The 19,492-nt window shown below is 40.2% G+C and overlaps 1 protein-coding gene across 4 annotated transcripts in view; it reads left to right on the top strand.

Moving 5' to 3' along the window:
* Positions 1–19,492, top strand: part of DIS3L2 (DIS3 like 3'-5' exoribonuclease 2) — a 315,313-nt gene that overhangs the window by 182,343 nt on the left and 113,478 nt on the right. The window lies entirely within an intron of this gene.

Raw genomic sequence — 19,492 nt, forward strand, 5'->3', positions numbered from 1 at the left:
AGTTGAGGCAGAGAAACGAGTCAGAGAAACATTATAATCATTTAGAGATACAGGAAAAGAAGCTGGACTGGAGATGGCAGCATTATTAATGGGGGTGGGACAGGTAGATGTGAAAAAGGGGTGATGACAGAAGACGCAACGGAAATCGATGTTGAGGTTGAGGGATCGGAATCCAAGATGGGGCAGAAGTTTCAACCCAGATGGCAAGGAGAAGTCTACAAGTTAGAAACTGGGAAATCAGGGAGACAGGCTGGTTTCAGACAGCATGCCTCCATGGAGTTGTCTGTCTGATGATATGTGTTTATATAAGCTGCTGCAAATGCTTTTCAGAGGAGGTAGGTGCAAATAAGCTAAATCTGTGCAGCCCATCCAACCATATAGGGAGAGCCATGAAGAAAAGTACAGACAATGCAGCAAAATGCTAACAGTGATTTTAGTAGGATGATGGGATCATAAGTGATTTTTCTCTTTTCTCTAGTTTCCAGATTTTTATAACGTGGTAATAATAGTTTTGTAATGAAAAAATTTGTAATAAAAAAAAATTATGAGGTGCCAGAAATCACAGGCTGCCCAGTAGCCACTGCACCAGGTGATCAGATACCTTCCATCTGCTTAGTGATCCTTGCATTACAGAGGAGTAATTAACATCTGGTCATTTGGCAGAGCAGCAGAAAAAAGACATGGAAAAGGAGTCAGGGAAGAATCTGAAACGGCCTGAGTTGGGCTGTCAAGCATTATTATGGTGGCACTTCTACAGTTGGCCTTTGTGACAGCAGTTTCTGCCAAGGCCATTTATCCAGGGAGATGAAAAGTGAAAGTCAATTCCAGTTTGGATTGGGGTAAGGTTGGCTGAGTTCAGGTTCCGTTAGTTACCAGTGCATGTCAATTCTTGCTTAGAGGAAAAAATGTTTAATGTTTCAAAAGCAAATAATGTTTTCTGGGCATATTTACATCATCTATAACCATTTTTATTTAAAGAAACTATAAAGGTTAAACTTTCCTTTAGTCCCATTGAAATCATCTGAATGCCTATTCTGTGAAAATAAAACATGCAAACAAATGTAACTTATTTAGTCCTTACTCTCCCTCTCTGTAGAATTCAGTTGTACCCCAGGACTTGTTATCAATATCGCCTATAAGTGTGAGATTTAGACATTACAGTCTGCAGATAAATTCTGCAGAAACACAGTGACACCTGTTCCCCAGTAGGTCATGATTAGATTGGAAGGCTGAGGTGGGGTGCCTATTACCCTTGAGGAATCTCAACTTTGGAAGAGATTCTACCAGTCATCTAGCCTGGTAATTCTCCACCTCTTACAGCCTATAAACACACTTGAGTGGAACATTCCCATGAGCATTACCCAGCCTTCCAACTTTAACATGGAATTTTTCTCTTTAGCTCAAGAAAATATTTAATAATGCAAGTAAGGCGGGACTTGTAATGATAACCCAGAACCCAAAAACAGTTATTCATACACTTCATTGTTTTATTACTATAACAGATTACTTGCAGCACACCTCACAGTTGACCTCACCACTCACGTGTGGGAATGCCACAGTTGTCGCATCGCCTCTGTTTTTCAGATTACCTCTGAAACATCTACTTACGTAATATCCAGATTGCATTATAACTGTCTACCTTACAGGCAGCCCATTCAGCCTTAAGATTGCATGACTAATTAGGAAATCCTTCCCTGTAATGATCTGAAATACTGCAGTCTTCCTGTAATTTTTCACTCATTGGTCCCATTTATGCCCTTTGGGACTCTATGAACAAGTCTTATCTCTCATGTGACAACCCCTCAGATAGTAGATAACAGCTATCATGTATGTCTGAGTCATAACGTCTCAGCTAAGCTTCCTGTGTATTTTTCTATGAGCTGTAGCGTATGAAGTTTGAGCCCACTTCCCATGTCATGGAGCTACTTCTGCCTTTATGAGACAGTACGTGGCTGCCTGTATCCGGACTTCTCCTCCCTGGCTGCAAGGGCATGATGACTCCCTCCCAGCCAGTTCCTCTTTGTTGGGCAGAACTGAGTCCAGAGTATAGCCACCTATTCAGTTCAATTAAACATGTGTTACTGGTTTGTTCTAGTCTCTGAGAGAGGAAGTTATTAGCCAGACAAGTCAGGACCTTTAGGCTGATTCAGACTCCCAACAGATCGTACAGGAAATTGATGTGCACTGCTTCTCTGGCATCTTGTTTCTCTAATGTTTTATTCTGTAGTGAGTGCTCTGCCCTTGAACGTGGCAGGATTATCCTAATCAAGCCTTAAAAATAAAGGAAATACGAATGATCAACAGGCACATGAAAAAATGCTCAATATCACTAATTATCAGAGAAATGCAAATCAAAACTACAATGAGGTATCACCTCACACCAGTCAGAATAGCCATCATTCAAAAGTCCACAAATGACAAATGCTAGAGAGGCTGTGGAGAAAAGGGAACCCTCCTACACTGCTGGTGGGAATGCAGGTTGGTGCAGCCACTCTGGAAAACAGTATGGAGATTCCTCAAAAGAGGAGGAATAGCCTTACCATATGACCCAGTCATCCCACTCCTGGGCATATATCCAGAAGGAACCCTACTTCAAAATGACACCTGCACCCCAATGTTCATAGCAGCACTATTTACAATAGCCAAGACATGGAAACAGCCTAAATGTCCATCAACAGATGACTGGATAAAGAAATGTGATATATTTATACAATGGAAAACTATTCAGCCATAAAAACTGACAATGTAACACCATTTGCAGCAACATGGATGTTACTGGAGAATGTCATTCTAAGTGAAGTAAGCCAGAAAGAGAAAGAAAACTACCATATGAGACTGCTCATATGTGGAATCTAAACAAAAAGAAAGAAAGAAAAGAAAAAGATAAATGAACATAAATACGAAATAGAAACAGACTCATAGACATAGAATACAAACTTGTAGATGCTAGTGGGGATGGGGGTGGGAAGGGACAGACTGGGAGTTCGAAATTTGTAGATACTGACAGGTGTATATAGAATAGATAAACAAGATTATACTGTATAGCACAGGGAAATATTTCAAGATCTTGTGGTAGCTCATGGTGAAAAAATGCAACAATGAATATATATATGTTCGTGTATAAGTGAAAAATTGTGCTTTACACTGGAATTTGACACAACATTGTGAACTGACTATAACTCAATAAAATAAGAAATAAAAAATAAAGGATTGTGGCTAGAGAGAAGGGGGAGTGGGGAATGACTGCTAATAAGTTTAAGAATTCTTTGAGGGGTGATGAAAATGTTCTGAAATTACTAGTTGATAGTTATATTCATAGTATATTGTGAATATACTATAAAAACATTAGGGGGGTAGGAAATGATTCAATGGATGAATGAATAAGAATAAATAAATCTATTCATCCTTTAGGCTTTCTAGAAATTGGAATTTACACCTTAACCATAATTTATCAGGTCTTGATGGAATGCTGGGCTGGGTACTCACTCTTGCCTCTCTCTCCTCCTTGCTGCTTGCATCTCTGAGCCATGAAATTCCCACCCAAGGAGCACACTTCTGTGCTCAGCCACCTTCTTATATTTCTCATCCCCACAGAGGGCAGCCATTTGACTCAAAAAAAGAAAAATCTGTCCTACTGTCCAGGTATGAGAAAGTGCTCAGATAAATAGACATCAGCCTGAGGGCTCAGGAATGCACACTACCCACTCTGCTGTAGAGGGCGCCAGTCTTCCTGCTGGTTTGCCTCTGTTTTCTGGCTTGCCCCCTTCCCTTTCCCAAGGAGGATGGACTAGGGAGCACTGTTCCTGGGAGCCCTTCTCACTTAGGGAATAGGTACAAGAGAGTAGGAGAAGCCCCTAAGAATTTCATAGAATTCTTAAACTCTGTGACTTCCCTGTATGATATTTGTCACCTGCTGAGAGTTCTTGTCATGACTGATTGCATTTGGAGGCAGTGCAGAAGTAGGAGCTGGAGAGGCTGTGCCCCCTTGTGCTAGGCTTAGACCAGAGAACCAGAAAGATGCTTCTAATGAGCAAAGAGCTGAAATGAAGGCTCTGGATCTGCTACTGGGAAGGAAAAGAATAGGGAGTCCTGGAGCTCATGAGCAAAAGTTTCATGCAAATCCCAGCAACCAGCCAAAACCTCTTCCTGGCTCTGTTCTCACCTCTGGGAAGCTCTTGCCCCACCAGTCACTTACTCCAGTTCCTTTGTGTTCCCCTCTGGCCTGGTTTCCTCCTCTCACAAACTTCAGTCTCCATCCTACAAAACCTTCCTCAACCCTCTACAGCCCCAGGAACTTTCATTTTCCCTTGTCTATCAAGACATCTTGAAGGAGTCATCTGTAATTGCTGTGGCTACGTTCTTGCTTCCCATTTATTTCTTACTCCCTTTGCAGCATAGCCTCAGAAAATTCAGTGCCACAGATTGTCCCTGGCCTCAGTTCACCAAACATGTATGCAGCGTTTTGACTTTTCGTCTACTTTTTGGACTCAGGGGGCCCTACATGAGTCTACTTTCTGGATCACTTTTCTCTAGCTACCTTCTTTAGCTCTGCTTTCTCTGCCCCTGCATCATGGGGGTCTGCAGGACTTCTGCTCCAGGCCTCTTCAGCCTCTGTGCTCTGTTCCCTTTGCCTGCAGTGCTTCTTCCTTGGAGAGCCACATGGCTGATTTGATTCAAGATCTGACTGGTTGCTTTCTCAGGATGGTCTTCCCTAGCCCTCCTGCCTCTAATTTCATGCCCTCCCTACCGCTCTCCATCATTGTCGCTTTACCCTTTTCCTCACCACTCATCTCCCACTGATGGGCCATTGACTGACTCATCTTCTTACCTACCTTCCCATCTTTCACCACCTTGCAGTATGAGGCTCAGCATAAGCGCTCAATGAGTCTCTGCTGGTGTTCACAAGCACTCAAGAGGAGAAGGGGTTTCCAGGCAGAGAGAAGACTGTGTACAAAGTCCCAGGATAACAGATACCTGATCTTTGTAGGGAACTTCACAGAACTTGGAATATCAGGATTTTGAGGTTCAAGTGGGGTGGTGGTTGTAGATAAAGCAGGGAGGAGATCATGAATTCCTTTGTTGGCCCTGCTAGAAAGTTTAAATTTTGTGGAGAAGGCAGCATGTAAGTTGGAGAGCAACATCATCCATCCATTCAAAAAATAGGATTTGGGGACCAGACACTGTTCCTTGTGCTATATAAACAACAGAAGAAAACACTCAAGAAGCTTCCTGTCTTTCCCAGTTTAGTATCAAGTAACTCTCAACAGGTAAGTGTGGGAATGGCCCACAGTTGTGAAGTGGCAGTGGGATCGGGGCACAAGCAGTGGTATTTAAACCTACACTTGAAGAATAAATGGATAAGCCAGGCAAAGAGTGGGGAGAAAGAACATTTCAGGCTAAGGGAACAGAGTGTGTGGAGGCCCTGAGGTACAAAGACTTTGTCACCGAAAGGACCCAGAAGTCAGCATGGCTGAACTGTGCTGGAGTGGAAGGAGCCTCTGGGTGAGACAGAAAAGGGACTTTCAAGATTGGGGGTTTTATCGTGAGTGTAGTGGTAAGCAAAGAGAGTCAGGATCCAGCTTGCAGATTGGAGAGGTCACTATGGCAGCCTTGAGGAGTCTGGATTAGAGCAGTGGTGTTAAAATGGTCTAAGTAAGAGGTGGCAAGTGCCCTTGGCAGAGGCTACAGAGCCAGAACTGAAGGGAGGCACTAGCCAGGACAGGAAATCAGGGCAGAGCTTGGTGTCTGGGAAGCTGCAGGAGCCTCTTAATTGCTCTTTCACGTCAGCCCTTTTCTTCCCACATATCGAAGCCAAGGAAGCCCTTATAAAATGTAGATCTGATGAGGTCATTCCCCTGCTTCACTCCCTATAAGATTTCTCATCCGGTTGGGGATAAAAACCCAAGTCCTCACTGTGGCCTACTGCTCTGACTGCCTCTCCAACCTGTTTCCTAGCATCCCTCTCTCCCCAGCTCTCCTCCAGCCAGCTTGGCCTCGGTGCTGTCCTCAGATGTGCCAGGCTGCTCCTGCCTCAGCGCTGTGTACTGTCTGTTCCCTCTGTCCAGATCCCCCTTCTCCCAGATCCCCCACTACTCTAAAGTTCTATTCAAATGTCATCTCAAGGTGTCCTTTCCTGACCACCCTCTCACCACAGTCTTCTCTACCCCTGCCCTCTCTTGATTTTCTTCCCCTTCTTGATTTTTCTTTAAGATGCTCATGTGGGTCTGTCCCCCTGAATGGTAAGTTTTATGAGAGCAAGATTTCAGTTTGTTCACAGTTGAACCCTCAGTGCTCAGTGCACTTTGTGTTACATAGCTGACACACTTGGAAGTATTTGTTGAATGAATAAATGAATGAGTAAACTTTTGATATTGGAAGTATGAGAAGAATCTAGAATGACATATAAATTTCTGGCTTGGGCACTTGGTGGAACATAATGCCATTTAGTAGGAAATATTGAGGGGAGCTGGTTTTAAGGGGAAAGATGGTGAGTTCACATAATCACATGTTGAGTTTGTGGTCCCTGAGAGACATCCAGGCAGAAATACCAGGGGGGACAAGTAAAAGGAGTCAGGGCTGGAGGTGGAGATTTGGGAGTCATCAGTGGGAGAGATGGCCCAGGAGAAGTCACAGACTGGGAGGAGAACCCAGGCTGGACCCCTGGCAGAATAACCAAGAAGATGTGGCCAGGGAGATTGGAGGTAAAGCAGAGGGCAGAGGAAGCAGGCAGAGCAGGCTAAATGGTGAAAGTCATAAAGGGTGTAGGAAAGTCAAGAAAAAGAGAACTATAAAGTCTTTGGGTTTGGCAACCAGGATATCATTGATGACCTTAATGAAACTAGTATCTGTAGCTTTGAGGAGGGGAAGCCAGACTGCAGGTGGTGGAGAAGGGAGTGGAAAACTGGCGTAGAGTGTCTCTCTGTGAGAAGCTTGGCTGGGAGAGGTCTGAGAGGCACAGAAGGCAGGGTCAGAGGAGGCCTTTTCTTTGTTTTTAAGGTGGAAGTGATTTTAACATGTTCCTGTGTTGAGATAAGAGACTTTCCAGAAGGAAAAGTTGAAAATACAGGAATGAGAGGAGCTGATTATTTTGCAAGGTCTTGATAAGGAAGGTGGGAATGAATACAGAGTTTAAGTGAAAAGTGAGGCCAAGACATGGAGGGTAAACACCTCTCCCTTTGTGACAGAGAAGCACCACAGGGAATTGGCGCTGCTGCTGAGAGTTCACACCTGATGCTACCCATGTTCACTGTGAGAGGAAGCAGACCTGCTGCTGAGGGCAGACGCGGAGGGGGTTGGGGGGAGGGGATAGTGAAAGGGCTCAGGAGGGAGCTGACCAGGAACCCACCATACAAGACTTTACCAAACACTGTTCAGGTGCACTGAGCTGGGAAACTACCAAGACCAGGTGATTTTCTTCAATGATCTTTAGCCTCCTAGGTGTGGGAGAGAAGGTACAGTGAGCTAAATGTGGGTGTTTGCTGAGAGGGAGAGCATGGCAGGCACCAGGACCAGGATTCTGAGACCTTGCTTCCCCTCGGAATCTGTTTCTTCTCTGTCCTGTACTTTTTTTTTTAATGTATTTTTATTGACGTACAATCAGTTTACAATGTTGTGTCAATTTCTGATGAACAGCACAATGCTTCAGTCATAAAGGAACATACATATATTAGTTTACATATTCTTTTCCACCATAAGTTACTACAAGATCTTCAATATAGTTCCCTGTGCTATACAGCATAAACTTGTTGTTTATCTGTTTTATATGTAGTAGTTAATATCTGCAAATCTCGAACTCCCAATTTATCCCTTCCCATCCCTTTTCCCCCCTGCTAACCATAAATTTGTTTTCTATGTCTGTGAGTCTCTTTCTGTTTTGTAAATAAGTTCCTTTGTCTTTTTTTTTTTGATTCCATATATAAGTGATACCATATAGTATTTTTCTTTCTCTTTCTGGCTTACTTCACTTAGAATGACATTCTCCAGCTCCATCTATGTTGCTACAAATGGCATTTATTATTTTTTTTTACAGCTGAGTAATATTCCATTGTGTATATATACCATTACTTCTTTATCCAGTCATCTGTTGACAGACATTTAGGTTGTTTCCATGTCTTGCCTATTATACCTATTGCTGCTATGAACATTCAGGTGCCTCTATCTTTTCAAATTAGAGTTCCCTCTGGATTTATGCCCAGAAGTGGAATTGCTGGATCATATGGTAAGTCTATTTTTAGTCTTTTGAGGAATCTCCATACTGTTTTCCATAATGGCTGCACCAAAGTACATTCCCACCAGCAGTGTAGAAGGGTTCCCTTTTCTCCACAGCCTCTCCAGCATTTATCGTTTGTTGTCCCCTACTTTTATAAAGGCATCACCTGCCACCTAGTTAACCAAAGATTTTTTAAAAAAGAAATTCTGGAATCATATTTGATTCCTCTTCCTATTCTGTTGTCAGTGACCTTGTCAATAATTCCACGTCCCCTGCCATCTGCCCAATTAGTTATCTTTTCTATTATATGCACACAAAGACTGGGTCATGTCACTTCTCTGCTTGAAAATCTTCTTGTACCTACAAAATGATTCACATTTTTGAGCAGAGCTCTCTTATCCAAGCCCTATAACATTAGTCCCCAGCCTCCTCTCCCACCTTCCCCACCTCCCAGTGCCACTTCCACCCAAACACACACACGTGCACATGCACACGCATCCTAATGTCATCTGACCACACCAGGCCCTACATATCCTCTGCACTGCACCCTGCCTCCCAGCCTCTGCTTGCCCTTTGCCCTCCACTTAGACTGCTTGTTGGAATTCTGTTCAAGATCAAGATGAAACCTCTGCAGAGCTTTCCTTTCCTTCTGGCTTAATGAACTGTCTCCATCCTATCAGCATGTTTTCTTCATGTGTCTAATGCAGCAATAAACAATAAAGCTCTAGATTTGATTCCCTTTTTTGCTTATTTCCTGAAACCATTGCTTTCCTTGGAAATCTCTATTACCCAAGTATCATGCATGTTACCCCAAGTTTAAAAACCACTTGGTCTAGTCAGTTTGACCAGGCAACTTGTTGCATACTTTCAGTGTTTCACTCCTTTTTCTGTTTCTTGCCCTTTTTATTTCCAGTGTACTTCGACCTTTAAGTTTGCGGGTTGCCTATGGGCTTGAATGCTGACATATATACTTACTCCACATACCCTCCTACAACCAGTCTATTTCTTTAGAATTGGGCGTACCTTTGCCTCGTCACAATCAAGTCTTTCAGTCCATCTCGTCATGTCTCAGTGATACAATAAGATCACTGAATTGCATCTTATGTTCATGACATCTGGTCCTCCAGCTCTGTGAACTGGCGTATCTGAGGCTCCCTTCTTCTCATTATTTTCTTGCGTGAGTCTCTTGCGTAGCCTGCACTGCTCTTCTCATTTCACACCTGCAGGCTTCCACAGCAACTTGTTCCTTGCTTTTACTTTGTCATTTTTATCCATCTCCATCCTGTCTGTATCCTTGCCATTTGCAAATTCAGTGAGTGCTAATTTTCTGATAAAATTAATTGACTGAATCTTAACATGTTAATGAAAAAACAACTACAACATCAACAGTTTATGATGCAAAAGCCAGAATTTTTTTCCTTTAATTATTTTGGCAGATAGACTTGCTAGTTAAGAAAAGGCTTTTTTAACATCCGAATACATCTGCAGTGGCAATATCCTCATTCATCTGTTTGGAGAAACAGAAAGTTGGCATTACAAAAGTCCTGGTATTCTTTGGGTAGCAGATAGATCTTAATTAATGGCATGTTGAGACATTAGAAAGTGCAAAAAGATTGTTTTTAATTTCCCTGTGTTGAAAGTGTTTGAAAGTTAGATTGGTATATGGAGATAATGCCAAGGTAGTCCCAGAATGTAGAAATCAGGTGACATTTGAGAATGGAAATCAACTTTAAATGGTTATCTGCAGAATTTCCTCTTGCCTGGAGATCTGTAAAACATCAGGTAAAGTTAGCTATTTTAGTTTGTATAAGGCTGAAGCAGAATGCATGGTAGTGGTTTTAATCCCTTTAGAGTCAGAAAAAATGCACAAATGTATATATACACAATATTTTGCATAGGGCTTACATTTCTGGTAATATTATAGAATGGATAGCCTGAAAAATTCTTCTTCAATACAACTTTTTAATATGATACATCTTTTGGAAATGTATAGCTGAGCTGGCAAGAAAGAGTTTGCCAGCCTTTAGAAGCCAGGAGTAAAACAAGAGCAGATAACCAAAGAAAGATGTGTGCGCTATAGCAGCTAGCCCAGTGGCATCTTCTGATGCCTACTGACCCAGGCAGTTTGGTCAGGATCTGATTAATACCACCTGCATGGTTCATAAAATTCCACACCAAAGTATCTAGTTTAAAGTGGCACCAAGTGGACAGTGTTTCTAGAAACCAGTCAGAATCATAAGCATATCCTTTCTGGAAGAACTGATCCTCAACCAAAGCCTTAACAATTTGCCAAAGATAAATTTTGGTAAAAGTAAGCATACGTAAAGGTCACGGAATGTGCAAGGATGCAGCTAATAACACTTGGAGATTTTTATAGCTTTAAGTGCTTATAATATAGAAAAGGAGAAAATTTTAAAAATTGAGCCCATAAAGATTAGCTTCACAATTGTTTGGAGAAAAGGGGAAGTTATAAGATGACTTAATATATGAACATAATTGTGAGTACAAGTTCTGAACCAAAAAATGGGAATTATCTATTATAACTAACACTAGAAGCTCCCTCTACTCTGCAAAGAAACACCAGACAAATAAATGCTGGAGAGGGTGTGGAGATAAAAGGACCCTCCTACACTGCTGGTAGGTGTGTAAGTTGGTGCAGTCACTATGGAGAACAGTATAGAGGTTCCTTAAAAAAACTGAATATTGACTTACCATATGACCCAGCAATCCCACTCCTGGGCTTATATCCAGAAAAGATGAAAACTCTAATTCAAAAAGATATGTGCACCCCGGTGTTCATAGCAGCACTGATTATAGTAGCCAACACATGGAAGCAACCTAAATGCCTGTCGACAGATGAACATATGCTTTTTACTATTTAGTTCCTATATTATTTGATATTTTATATCGCACATATTATAATTATAGTTTTAATGTTCCATAAACATTTCAAATATCTTTTAAATAGTAATAGAAATACAGTAAATTACTTCCAAATTAGTAGACAGAGGCAAATGGAATGAGAAAAACAAAAACAGCTCAATCTAAAAGAAAACATGACAAGAGAAATAAAAAGAACATATTGAAATGCCAGAAAAACTAATAAGCACACCAAATTTAACTCTATAGTTAAAACGCAAAGACTGAATAAATCGCTATATGCTGTTTATAACCACACACTTAAAACATGAAGATACAAATATTAAGTGTAAAAAGGTAGGAAAAGCTATACTGGTAATGTACTAGGCAAAAGAAAGCTAATTTTTTTTTAACTGATGTCTGACTAGGCATAGAAAAAACATTACTAAATGTAAAAAGAGTCTAAATTATGATTACAGGGATCAATTCATCAGAGAAGATAATGTCTAAACATATATTACCAAATAATACAGCTTCAAAGTACATAGAATAACAGTTGACAGAAATACAAGGAGAAATGGATAAATTCATCATCAAAGTGGGTTAATTTAGTATAGTTTTCCCTGGAAATGATAGTTCAAAAAGACCAGAAATTCAGTGAAATATAGAAAATTTGAACAGCACAGTTAGCAAGCTTACTCTAATAATCACATCTAAACACAGTACCCACAAATGCAGATTACACATTGTTCTCAAGCACAGAGAAAACATTTATAAAACTGACTCTGTATTAAACCATTGAGCTTATTTCAAAAAGTCATTGGTATCATACAGATCATGTTCTTGGATCCCAATGCAGTTAAGTGAGAATAAGTGCAGAAACATTTTTAACTTAAGAGAAATTCAGTACATTTGGAAATTTTAAATACCTCTGTTGCCCTCTCTCAGATCAGTGGCCAGATGAATGGTGTAAATCAAAATATACTTGATGTTATGCTTCCTATTAATGCTTGACGTTTGAGTGAGTTACGTATTTCCTCATGGCAGAGTTTACCTCTGTCATTGTCTTCCACACAGAATACAAAATGCTCCCTTCCATGGGACTTAGGGTGTCTAAGACAGCTACTTTCCTCACATCATCCAAGAACTACCTAACTCTGAAATATGATCCATGCTGACCTACAGGCTACCCACCAGAGAGCCAAGAATTGCTTGAAAGCGTTTACTGCAAGGACACCATCAAAAAGGAAACTGATCTCTCAAATAAAAAGATTACCAAAGATTAGCAGTAGAGGAAGGATTCCCAGATGGGGAAGACAGCTGGACCACATGGATATTCTCCATTTGGACATCCACTTCCTCCTTACTAACCACCACTTCCTCTGCTCACTGACTCTTGGAACTGACAGGACTTGTTACCCTTTTGGTCCAAGTATGGTGCCCATAATCCTTTGCTTAGTATCTCAAGCACAACTGAGACTAGACTCGAACTTTTGAACAGGAGTTTACTGAGGGTTAGAAGCAGAAGGAAGATCAACAGAGAGTAAAACAAAGCATCAGGAATTGTCTTACTCTCCACTGCTCCTGGATCCAGGCCCACCTCAGGTTCCCACCTGTCCCCACACTGTGAGCATCACCCAGGTACCCACACCTCAACGTCTGTCCTTCAAAAGTCAAGACCCGAGAGGTTCTAGAAAGAGGCCATGGGCCGGCTTCTTTTGTTCTGCATTTCCTTTCTGAGGACTTGCCCCTTCCCAGGAAGAGTAACATTAGGAAGGTTCATTCCCTCCCTCTAGAGAAGACCATGCCCGTGCCTTGCCCTGCAGGCCTCCAAACGAGAGTTGCTTGTCAGTACAGCGCAGCGGCAGCGTGATTGCTGCATTCTTACAGAAGCCAGTGATCGTTTGGTTGTACGTCGACAGAAGACCTAGTCTGCTCGTCTCCTGCTACATACACAGCATCCACACCCAAGGTGACTTAAAGCATTACATCACATGGTGCTCTGCAACACTGCTAACCTTGCACGGGGTATTCTACCATGACTTGCAATCCTTAGCCCGAGTTGGAGCCCACCTTATACCCCACACCCTCATGGACCCCACACTGACCAGGGGATAGAAAGACTGAATCGTTGGCTCCTGTCACTTAGGTCACTGGGTAGGAAAATAGGCTTTACAGTCAGTCTTACTTCAAGCTCCGTGGGGAGAGGACCACAGCCCTTTGCTCTGTGGACCTGCTGAAGTTTCATCCCTGTCCTGCCTCACAGCAGGGCCCAAGGGGACAGACACAACTCCTGTGTATTCTCCCGAGGCCCTCAGATGGCAGCCTGGCTCGTGCCTGCTCTCTTCCTACTGGGCCATTCCTTCCACCCATTCTTCTCACTCTGAGTTGTCTTTCTCAGCTTTCTAGCTACTGACAGTGTAATTGTTCTCCTGTTTCTGGCCTTCTGTGGCCTTTTGGACTTTGACTTCATCTCAGACACAGCACTTTAGTTTAAACCCCATTCAGCCGCTCTTATTCCCTTAGCCCATCAGTTATGCTACTCCCTGTTTCATCCGCTTCAGCAAGCTGAACCCTGAAATGCCATGTCTCAAACGGATGTCCTTCCTCAGCATTGAACACTACTACAAGAAGCAACTCCCACTTAACTAGAAAAATTTAATCTATTAGCTGTGGGAAACACATGCCACATGTAGCTTAAAAATAAGATCTATGCACAACATTTAATTTAATCAAAAATTATGTTTAAAATCTGTTCCTTGTAAGAGGAACCCCTGATAACTCTTTCAAAGATTTGGAAAAGAAAAATTCCACTTCAGGGCGGTTTTCTACTTGGATGCATTTCTGGATTTTGTCTCTGACATCTTTATGATGCCCAGTGTATCGAGTGCTAGTCCTCCTACGCCCCTCTTCTATGTGAAATCATTTCTAAGCCTGGTTTTGAAACACTGATCTTTCCTCTTGCAGTTGCTTATGTCAGAGGGCATTCTGACCTCAGGCAAGTATCAGGCAACCCAAGTATCTGATTTCAAACAAATCCTATTTTCATAGTATGGCCCCTGATAATGGAAAGGGAAATGGAAAATTCTGTAGAACTGTCAGCTCATAAGGAATTGCATGTCGTCTCCATTCATCTGTGGCATTGGTGAGTGAACAATTTTAACTGTCCTTATTGTATGGTCATTTTTTACTGAATCGTACCTTGACTCAAAAAATCCAAGTAGCTGAATAGTCATGCAAAGCCTCTGGCATGAAAGTGGGCTTCTGGGATGCTTGCCAATGAGTTCCTGTTTTGAGGACACAGAATCGAAGTGGAAAGATTAAGTGGAGAGACAGCTCCACCCCTCTAAGTCTTACTCCTATGTTCCATTCAAATCTTGCTAGCCTGATTCCTGTGGGGTCTGGGCTTTGGAAATTCTCTTTTTTCATGGATGTCTCAGTGCACCTTGTTAAACCAAATTTGGACTGTGGCCTGTTCATCTGCTTCCAGCTCTGCTGATTGGTTCCAGTTTCCTTGCTCATTAAAGCCAAGATAATCTGGCACCCACCACTCAGGCATCCTCAACTATCTGGCACCAAGGTAAACCTGGAAGCCAGCTAAAAAGTCTCAGTGATCCAGCACAGTCATTGCATGGTGAGAGGCAGTTGTGATCCCAGAAAGAGCACTGGAATAGGAGCAGAACTAGGTTCTTATCTCATCTTTGCCTCTACTGCATCATGTGAGTTTGGGCATGTCTGTGATTTCTCTGAAAATCTCTTCCCCCAGCTATATGGGTGTTTGAACTGGAAAATTTCTCCAGGGTCTTGCATTTCCAAAATACTGAGTATTAAGGAGCAAATCTCTACTTGTGCCTGTTGTTGCAAAAACACAACCTAGCTGTAAAGATACTAGCAATAACTGCCTAAAGTTGCATATGCTACTGATGCTTTTCCACAAAAGTAGAGAGTATGACAACAAAATAAGGGCACAGTCCATATTCTAAGGGTAAGAATTAACCTCTTCATGCCTCACATTTCCCAGTCTGTAAAACAGGGATGATAATGTCTAATTTAAAATTGCCTGGAAGATTAAATAGATAATCCCTAGTACTTAGAACTGTGCCAGACAAAAAGTAAGTACTCACTGAAAATTATTATTAATATAAAAATAGAAAGATTAAAATTGACCTGGAATTTTAGTAAGCTTATGCTGAAATAATAAATATTCAGTTACTGTTCAGAAGTCAAGGTGGGGACAGCATGGAGAATTCAGACCCACAGATATATAATCACCTGGTTTCTGACAAAGGTGTCACTGCATTGTAGTGAGGAAAGGATGGTTTTATCACTAAAAGGTACTGGATCCATTGAATATCCATATGGGGAAAAAATGAATTTTGACTTTGATTCACGCTGTACATAAAAATCAACTTCATGTGGCTCATAGAGCTAGGTGTGAAAGGTAAAACATTAATACTTCTAGAAGTATTAACACTTCTCTGGAAAATAACAGAAAAATAGCCTCATGACCTTAGCAATAGTTTCTTAAGTAGAACACAAAAAGCATTAACCTTAAAGGAAGAGAGTGATAAATTAGATTTCATTAAATTTAAGAACTTTTCATCAAAAAACACCATTAAGATAATGAAAAGGCAAGTCACAGAGTAGGAGAAAATATTTGTTTCATATATATATATATATATATATATGAAACGATATATATTCATATATATATATATACACATACACACACACACACACACATATATATATATATATATATATATATATATCCAGCAAAGGAAATTAAAACCATAATAAGATAGTACTATGTTCCTACAAGAATAGCTAATTTTTCTTAAAGCTGACAGTACCAAATATAGTAGAGTTGTGGAACAATTAGAACTTCCTTGCACCGAGTAGGAGAAAAATTAGGTACAACCACTTTGAAAAACTATTGTATAGTGTATAATAGAGCTGAACAGATTCATTCTCCAAAACCCAGCAGTTTCCTCTTTGATAGATACCCAATAGAAAGGAGTACATATGTACAAGAATGCTCATGGCAGCATTATTCATAAGAGCAAAATACTAAAAATAACCCAAGTCTCTTATCAACAATAAAATGGATAAACTGTGATATAGTCTTACAGTGGAACACTCCACAGCAATGGTACAGAATAAATTCAAAACACAACATGGTGTCTCAAAAGCATGTTCAGCAAATAAAGCCAGTTATACGCACATAAAATACATACTGTACAAATCCATTTATGTAAAATGCAAAGACAGGCAAACTGGTCTATGATTATAATTTACAGAGGTCAGGAAAGCAGTTACCTTTGGTAGCTACAGACTGAGACGGCACAGGAGGAACTTCTGGAATTCTGGTTATATCCTATTTCTTGAACTGGCAGGTGATTACCTAAATGTATTCACTTCGTAAAAATGTATTCACTATATAAACCTTGAGCATACATATGTATTTTATGCCTCAATAAAAAGTTTATTTTAAAGAGTAAAGGAGCACACAAAAAATGAAAACAACCCAAATGTCTATCTACTAACGAATAGTTAAATAAATGTGGTATATGCACACAACAGAATATTATTCAGCCATGAAAAGAAATGAAGTACTAATGCTGGCTACAACACAAATGAACCTGGAAAACATGCTAGGTGAAAGACAGTCACAAAAGACTGTGCACATATTGTAAGATTCCGTTTATGTGAGATGTCCAGGATAGACATTTACAGAGACAGAAAGTAGATTAGAAGTTGCCTATGGTTAGGAAGGTTGGGGAGAAATAGAAAGTGACTGAAAACAGATGGATTTTCTTTTGGGGGTGTTGAAATGTTCTAAAATTGATTATGGTGATGGTTGCACAACTCTGAATATACTAAAAAAACATTGAATTTTGCACTTTGAATGAGTGATTTGTATATGAATGAAATCTTGATAAAGCTGCTATGACACCAAAAGACTAGGGATACTGTAGAATGATTAAAACCCCTTAGGAAAAGGCTGTCCCCTGTGGCCCTGTAGTATGATAGTTAAGAACACTAATACTACAGTCCAACAGTGTTCTGAGTCCTGGCTCTGATGTTTGTTAAGTGTGTGACATTGGGCAGATCATCTAACCTCTCTGTGCCTGTATGTCTTCATCTGTAAAATATGAATATTAATAGTATCTACCCCATAGAACTTTTGTGAAGATGATTCATTTAATCAAGAAATATTTGAGTATCTTCCATTTGCCTGGTCCAATCAGTAATAACTGTTGTTATAATTAGCCAGAAAGTTTTGCATCTAAAGAGTCTTTACTTCATTTTAATGATGGAGGTAATAAGTAAATTTGAGAGTATATCCTGAGGACAGGACACCTTTGCCCTATTGTAACCACACCAGCAACTATTGCAAAATATGGAAGAAATGTTCATTTTAATGACCCTAAGTTATTAATATTGAATTATATTCTGCTATTAAGAAAAGGAAATATACAATACATTTATTTATAGAGGATTTCCATCCAGAAGTACTAAAACTATAAACAATTGATGATTAAAGGGTTGACACTCAGTTACCTAGAAAATTTAGCAGTCCAGAATACTTTATATGAAAACTGAGTTTATGAATAACCTGGAAAACTTAAGTTATAACCACAGTTGGTATATGGATAATTCAAAAATAATAAGTGATCATTGGTTACAGGAGTGCATGACAGGATTTTTATTTCAATAAGTGTGTTATTGTCCTCATAAAGGAGTCACATTTAGTCATGCTGAGAATGATACTTTATTCTACTTAGTGATCTTAAAATGTGTGTTCTTGCAAAGTTAATGTATAATCATTTTTAACTGTTGCATTGAGAGTGCTTTTAAACTCCAGGAGTTGAGAAAGAAGCATTTGTGTTAGTTATCTGATTCTGAGGGGCAAATCCCATAAAGTAAGGATGAAGAGCTTAGTTTCTGGGAGTCTGACTTGCCTGGGGCTCAGTTTCCTCATCTGTAGAAAGAAATCTATCTCATGGCATTGGGAGAACCAAATGAATTAATACAAATGAAGTGCTCTAAAAAGCAAGCAGTTGATGTGCTATTGTTGTGGGATAACCAGTACGGTGGATTCATATCATAAGCATACATAAATTATGAATATAATTTTTTGTTAATTTTTGTGAAGCCTTGGGGAATTAAAAAACAGTTTCTACTTAATGCAAAGAAATTAATTAATGAAAACGAGTAATTGAAGAGCTGATTTTGTATGATGAAAATAACAGACCAAAAAAGGCTTCCCCAGAGTCAGAAAAACGCTACTAAGGGGTTTTGTCAAGGTGAATATGAAAGTTGCTTTAATTTCAGCTGAAAGGAAGGTTAGGATTGAATTAAGCAATTTTTTGTAACTATTTTTATTGAGTTATAGTCAGTTTACAGTGTTGTGTCAATTTCCAGTGTAGAGCAGATTTTTCAGTTGTACATGAACATACATATATTCATCATCATATTCTTTTTCACTGTGAGCTACCACAAGATCTTGTATATATTTCCCTGTGCTATACAGTATAATCTTGTTTATCTATTCTATATACACCTGTCAGTATCTACAAATTTCGAACTCCCAGTCTGTCCCTTCCCACCCTCCTCCCCCTTGGCAACAAGTTTGTATTCAATGTCTATGAGTCTGTTTCTGTTTTGTATTTATGTTTTTTTTTTTTTAAGATTCCACATATGAGCGATCTCATATGGTATTTATCTTTCTCTTTCTGGCTTACTTCGCTTAGAATGACATTCTCCAGTAACATCCATGTTGCTGCAAATGGTGTTATATTGTCATTTTATGGCTGAATAGTATTCCACTGTATAACTACACCGTGTCTTCTTTATCCAATCATCTATCAATGGACATTTATGCTGTTTCCATGTCTTGGCTATTGTAAATAGTGCTGCTATGAACATTGGGGTGCAGGTGTCATTTTGAAGTAGGGTTCCTTCTGGATATATGCCCAGGAGTGGGATGACTGGATCATATGGTAAGTCTATTCCTAGTCTTTTGAGGAATCTCCATACTGTTTTCAAAGGTGGCTGCACCAACCTGCATTCCCACCAGCAGTGTAGGAGGGTTCCCTTTTCTCCACAGCCTCTCCAGCATTTGTCATTTGTGGACTTCTGAATGATGGCCATTCTGGCTGGTGTGAGGTGATACCTCACTGTAGTTTTGATTTGCATTTCTCTGGTAATTGGTGATATTGAGAATTTTTTCATGTGCCTATTGATCATTTGTATTTCTTCCTTGGAGAATTGCTTGTTTAGGTCTTCTGCCCATTTTTGGATTGGGTTGTTTGTTTTCTTCTTATTAAGTCCTATAAGCTGCTCATATATTCTGGAGCATGGTATTGGTACAAAAACAGACATATAGACCAATGGAACAGAATAGAGAGCCCAGAAATG

The sequence above is a fragment of the Vicugna pacos genome, chromosome 5, assembly GCF_048564905.1.
Source record: "Vicugna pacos chromosome 5, VicPac4, whole genome shotgun sequence".
NCBI lineage: Eukaryota > Metazoa > Chordata > Mammalia > Artiodactyla > Camelidae > Vicugna > Vicugna pacos.